This window comes from Pseudophryne corroboree, chromosome 4, assembly GCF_028390025.1.
Source record: "Pseudophryne corroboree isolate aPseCor3 chromosome 4, aPseCor3.hap2, whole genome shotgun sequence".
NCBI lineage: Eukaryota > Metazoa > Chordata > Amphibia > Anura > Myobatrachidae > Pseudophryne > Pseudophryne corroboree.
Window position 1 is genome coordinate 62,964,895 of NC_086447.1, and position 6,000 is coordinate 62,970,894.

A 6,000-nucleotide genomic window follows, 5' to 3' on the forward strand; every position below is an offset into this window, starting at 1 on the left:
TTGAGTACAATGCTAAGCTGCAATCGAATGAGCACCACACTTATTTACAGGGGATGTAGCTCAGTGGTAAAGCGCATGCTGTGCATGTATGAGGCCCCGGGTTCAATCCCCGGCATCTCCATGTTTTGCAAAATGTAGATTCTTTCTTAACTCTATGTAACCTCTCCAGATCAACAAATGCATTAAAAAAAACTCTAGAGAAATTGGAAAAGTTTCAATCAAACTATGAAAAATTATTGACCAGTCTATAAAATGTGATGTTGCTCAGTGGTAGATTATATTCCCCAGAATCTGTGTTTCCTCATTGAAATAAAAGTTATCATATGATACCTACAGTATCCTTGAAATCTATACAGCAAGGTATAATTGTTATCTTTGCTCCGTGCTCTGAGTTTAACCTTAGAACAGTGGAAGTAGTAGAACTTGAGTACTATGCAGAACAGCAATCGCTCGGTATCAAAACACACCAACTCAGAGGGGATGTAGCTCAGTGGTAGAGCGCATGCTTTACATGTATGAGGCCCCGGGTTCAATCCCCAGCATCTCCATGTTTTGCAAAATATAGATTCTTACTTATCTGTATGTAACCTCTTCAGAAGAGCCCAAGACCAACAAATGCATGAATGCACTCTACAGTAATGGGCAAGAATTAACACCAATTATGAAAAATAATTGATCATTCTATTAAATGTGATGTAGCTCAGTGGTAGATTATATTCTGTGGATACTGTGTTTCCTTATTTAACCGGCAGTTACCATATCATACCTACTGACATTCTCCAAACACTGATGTCAAGTATATGGTAATTATGAAACAGAGTTTAATTTTCACTGGGAAATGAACTATAAAAGCAGTAGTTTCATAAAAGAACAAATCACACGATACAGCAAAACTAATTGATTAAGAAGGACAGACATCTTTAAACACATTGTGAACCTATGGCAGATGGATTTGGGCTTGAATGTCAAGTAATTAGTGATCAATCAATACATGAAAAGATAAACACATATCAACTCTGTACAAAATACCTGGTGAAGCCTTAGTCAGCAATGCCCAGGAGGCAGTCATAGCCTGTATCCTATGTGCCCTTCTTCCAAGTTCTGACACTGCTGATAAAACAGAATGTAAGACTGTCCTCTACTTGGCAATACTTGATCAATATCCATGCCATTCATTACATAAGGTAGGGGATTCTGATGATAACCCAGACTCCGGTGAAGAAGTCTAACAGCAATTTAAAGTGTGGAAGGATCATCTACTTGCATCCTCATCAGCTGTGGAAACTATGGTGTCCTTGAACTCTGGCAAAGTGTAATTGTTTTTATTGCTTTATACTCGAAGATAACCCTTAGAACACTAGAAAATAGTAGAACTTGAGTACAATGTAAAGCTGCAATCGAATGAGTACCACACTTTTTCACAGGGGATGTAGCTCAGTGGTAGAGCTCATGCTTCGCATGTATGAGGCCCCGGGTTCAATTCCTGGCATCTCCATGTTTTGCAAAATGTAGATTCTTTCTTAACTCTATGTAACCTCTCCAGATCAACAAATGCATAAAAAAAAACTCTAGAGAAATTGGAAAAGTATCAATCAAACTATGAAAAATTATTGACCAGTCTTTAAAATGTGATGTTGCTCAGTGGTGGATTATATTCCCCAGAATATGTGTTTCCTCATTAAAATAAAAGTTATCATATGATACCTACAGTATTCTTGAAATCTATACAACAAGGTATAATTGTTATCTTTGCTCCATGCTCTGAGTTTAACCTTAGAACAGTGGAAGTAGTAGAACTTGAGTACTATGCGGAACAGCAATCGCTCGGTTTCAAAACACGCCGACTCAGAGGGGATGTAGCTCATTGGTAGAGCGCATGCTTTGCATGTATGAGGCCCCGGGTTCAATCCCCGGCATCTCCATGTTTTGCAAAATATAGATTCTTACTTATCTGTATGTAACCTCTTCAGAAGAGCCCAAGACCAACAAATGCATGAATGCACTCTACAGTAATGGGCAAGAATTAACACCAATTATAAAAAATAATTGATCATTCTATTAAATGTGATGTAGCTCAGTGGTAGATTATATTCTGTGGATACTGTGTTTCCTTATTTAACCAGCAGTTACCATATCATACCTACTGACATTCTCCAAACACTGATGTCAAGTATATGGTAATTATGAAACAGAGTTTTAATTTCACTGGGAAATGTACTATAAAAGCAGTAGTTTCATAAAAGAACAAATCACACGATACAGCAAAACTAATTGATTAAGAAGGACAGACATCTTTAAACACATTGTAAACCTATGGAGGATGGATTTGGGCTTGAATGTCAAGTAATTAGTGATCAATCAATGCATGAAAAGATAAACACATATCAACTCTGTACAAAATACCTGGTGAAGCCTTAGTCAGCAATGCCCAGGAGGCAGTCATAGCCTGCATCCTATGTGCCCTTCTTCCAAGTTCTGACACTGCTGATAAAACAGAATGTAAGACTGTCCTCTACTTGGCAATACTTGATCAATATCCATGCCATTCATTACATAAGGTAGGGGATTCTGATGATAACCCAGACTCCGGTGAAGAAGTCTAACAGCAATTTAAAGTGTGGAATGATCATCTACTTGCATCCTCATCAGCTGTGGAAATTATGGTGTCCTTGAACTCTGGCAAAGTCTAATGGTTTTTATTGCTATATACTCGGAGATGACCCTTAGAACACTAGAAAATAGTAGAACTTAAGTACAATGCAAAGCTGCAATCGAATGAGTGCCATACTTTTTCACAGGGGATGTAGCTCAGTGGTAGAGCGCATGCTTTGCATGTATGAGGCCCCGGGTTCAATACCCGGCATCTCCATGTTTTGCAAAATGTAGATTCTTTCTTAACTCTATGTAACCTCTCCAGATCAACAAATGCATTAAAAAAAACTCTAGAGAAATTGGAAAAGTTTCAATCAAACTATGAAAAATTATTGACCAGTCTATAAAATGTGATGTTGCTCAGTGGTAGATTATATTCCCCAGAATCTGTGTTTCTTCATTGAAATAAAAGTTATCATATGATACCTACAGTATCCTTGAAATCTATACAGCAAGGTATAATTGTTATCTTTGCTCCGTGCTCTGAGTTTAACCTTAGAACAGTGGAAGTAGTAGAACTTGAGTACTATGCAGAACAGCAATCGCTCGGTATCAAAACACACCAACTCAGAGGGGATGTAGCTCAGTGGTAGAGCGCATGCTTTGCATGTATGAGGCCCCGGGTTCAATCCCCGGCATCTCCATGTTTTGCAAAATATAGATTCTTACTTATCTGTATGTAACCTCTTCAGAAGAGCCCAAGACCAACAAATGCATGAATGCACTCTACAGTAATGGGCAAGAATTAACACCAATTATAAAAAATAATTGATCATTCTATTAAATGTGATGTAGCTCAGTGGTAGATTATATTCTGTGGATACTGTGTTTTCTTATTTAACCAGCAGTTACCATATCATACCTACTGACATTCTCCAAACACTGATGTCAAGTATATGGTAATTATGAAACAGAGTTTTAAATTCACTGGGAAATGTACTATAAAAGCAGTCGTTTCATAAAAGAACAAATCACAAGATACAGCAAAACTAATTGATTAAGAAGGACAGACATCTTTAAACACATTGTGAACCTATGGAGGATGGATTTGGGCTTGAATGTCAAGTAATTAGTGATCAATCAATGCATGAAAAGATAAACACATATCAACTCTGTACAAAATACCTGGTGAAGCCTTAGTCAGCAATGCCCAGGAGGCAGTCATAGCCTGCATACTATGTGCCCTTCTTCCAAGTTCTGACACTGCTGATAAAAAAGAATGTAAGACTGTCCTCTACTTGGCAATACTTGATCAATATCCATGCCATTCATTACATAAGGTAGGGGATTCTGATGATAACCCAGACTCCGGTGAAGAAGTCTAACAGCAATTTAAAGTGTGGAATGATCATCTACTTGCATCTTCATCAGCTGTGGAAATTATGGTGTCCTTGAACTCTGGCAAAGTGTAATGGTTTTTATTGCTTTATACTCGAAGATGACCCTTAGAACACTAGAAAATAGTAGAATTTAAGTACAATGCATAGCTGCAATCAAATGAGTGCCATACTTTTTCACAGGGGATGTAGCTCAGTGGTAGAGCGCATGCTGTGCATGTATGAGGCCCCGGGTTCAATCCCCGGCATCTCCATGTTTTGCAAAATGTAGATTCTTTCTTAACTCTATGTAACCTCTCCAGATCAACAAATGCATTAAAAAAAACTCTAGAGAAATTGGAAAAGTTTCAATCAAACTATGAAAAATTATTGACCAGTCTATAAAATGTGATGTTGCTCAGTGGAAGATTATATTCCCCAGAATCTGTGTTTCCTCATTGAAATAAAAGTTATCATATGATACCTACAGTATCCTTGAAATCTATACAGCAAGGTATAATTGTTATCTTTGCTCCGTGCTCTGAGTTTAACCTTAGAACAGTGGAAGTAGTAGAACTTGAGTACTATGCAGAACAGCAATCGCTCGGTATCAAAACACACCAACTCAGAGGGGATGTAGCTCAGTGGTAGAGCGCATGCTTTGCATGTATGAGGCCCCGGATTCAATCCCCGGCATCTCCATGTTTTGAAAAATATAGATTCTTACTTATCTGTATGTAACCTCTTCAGAAGAGCCCAAGACCAACAAATGCATGAATGCACTCTACAGTAATGGGCAAGAATTAACACCAATTATAAAAAATAATTGATCATTCTATTAAATGTGATGTAGCTCAGTGGTAGATTATATTCTGTGGATACTGTGTTTCCTTATTTAACCAGCAGTTACCATATCATACCTACTGACATTCTCCAAACACTGATGTCAAGTATATGGTAATTATGAAACAGAGTTTTAATTTCACTGGGAAATGTACTATAAAAGCAGTAGTTTCATAAAAGAACAAATCACACGATACAGCAAAACTAATTGATTAAGAAGGACAGACATCTTTAAACACATTGTGAACCTATGGAGGATGGATTTGGGCTTGAATGTCAAGTAATTAGTGATCAATCAATGCATGAAAAGATAAACACATATCAACTCTGTACAAAATACCTGGTGAAGCCTTAGTCAGCAATGCCCAGGAGGCAGTCATAGCTTGCATCCTATGTGCCCTTCTTCCAAGTTCTGACACTGCTGATAAAACAGAATGTAAGACTGTCCTCTACTTGGCAATACTTGATCAATATCCATGCCATTCATTACATAAGGTAGGGGATTCTGATGATAACCCAGACTCCGGTGAAGAAGTCTAACAGCAATTTAAAGTGTGGAATGATCATCTACTTGCATCCTCATCAGCTGTGGAAATTATGGTGTCCTTGAACTCTGGCAAAGTCTAATGGTTTTTATTGCTATATACTCGGAGATGACCCTTAGAACACTAGAAAATAGTAGAACTTGAGTACAATGCAAAGCTGCAATCGAATGAGTGCCATACTTTTTCACAGGGGATGTAGCTCAGTGGTAGAGCGCATGCTTTGCATGTATGAGGCCCCGGGTTCAATACCCGGCATCTCCATGTTTTGCAAAATGTAGATTCTTTCTTAACTCTATGTAACCTCTCCAGATCAACAAATGCATTAAAAAAAACTCTAGAGAAATTGGAAAAGTTTCAATCAAACTATGAAAAATTATTGACCAGTCTATAAAATGTGATGTTGCTCAGTGGTAGATTATATTCCCCAGAATCTGTGTTTCCTCATTGAAATAAAAGTTATCATATGATACCTACAGTATCCTTGAAATCTATACAGCAAGGTATAATTGTTATCTTTGCTCCGTGCTCTGAGTTTAACCTTAGAACAGTGGAAGTAGTAGAACTTGAGTACTATGCAGAACAGCAATCGCTCGGTATCAAAACACACCAACTCAGAGGGGATGTAGCTCAGTGGTAGAGCGCAT

The 6,000-nt window shown here is 37.8% G+C and overlaps 9 non-coding genes across 9 annotated transcripts; all 9 read left to right on the top strand.

Annotated features, from left to right (window-relative positions):
• Positions 1 to 49: 49 nt before the first annotated feature.
• On the top strand, positions 50 to 121 carry TRNAA-UGC (transfer RNA alanine (anticodon UGC)). The gene has a single exon. It is a non-coding gene; the product is annotated as a tRNA-Ala (tRNA).
• A 355-nt stretch (positions 122 to 476) lies between these two features.
• Positions 477 to 548, top strand: TRNAV-UAC (transfer RNA valine (anticodon UAC)). Its single transcript has one exon. It is a non-coding gene; the product is annotated as a tRNA-Val (tRNA).
• Positions 549 to 1,423: 875 nt separating this feature from the next.
• On the top strand, positions 1,424 to 1,495 carry TRNAA-CGC (transfer RNA alanine (anticodon CGC)). The gene has a single exon. It is a non-coding gene; the product is annotated as a tRNA-Ala (tRNA).
• A 355-nt stretch (positions 1,496 to 1,850) lies between these two features.
• On the top strand, positions 1,851 to 1,922 carry TRNAA-UGC (transfer RNA alanine (anticodon UGC)). Its single transcript has one exon. It is a non-coding gene; the product is annotated as a tRNA-Ala (tRNA).
• Positions 1,923 to 2,797: 875 nt separating this feature from the next.
• TRNAA-UGC (transfer RNA alanine (anticodon UGC)) lies at positions 2,798 to 2,869 on the top strand. Its single transcript has one exon. It is a non-coding gene; the product is annotated as a tRNA-Ala (tRNA).
• A 355-nt stretch (positions 2,870 to 3,224) lies between these two features.
• Positions 3,225 to 3,296, top strand: TRNAA-UGC (transfer RNA alanine (anticodon UGC)). The gene has a single exon. It is a non-coding gene; the product is annotated as a tRNA-Ala (tRNA).
• Positions 3,297 to 4,171: 875 nt separating this feature from the next.
• Positions 4,172 to 4,243, top strand: TRNAA-UGC (transfer RNA alanine (anticodon UGC)). Its single transcript has one exon. It is a non-coding gene; the product is annotated as a tRNA-Ala (tRNA).
• A 355-nt stretch (positions 4,244 to 4,598) lies between these two features.
• On the top strand, positions 4,599 to 4,670 carry TRNAA-UGC (transfer RNA alanine (anticodon UGC)). The gene has a single exon. It is a non-coding gene; the product is annotated as a tRNA-Ala (tRNA).
• Positions 4,671 to 5,545: 875 nt separating this feature from the next.
• On the top strand, positions 5,546 to 5,617 carry TRNAA-UGC (transfer RNA alanine (anticodon UGC)). Its single transcript has one exon. It is a non-coding gene; the product is annotated as a tRNA-Ala (tRNA).
• The last annotated feature ends 383 nt before the right edge of the window (positions 5,618 to 6,000 follow it).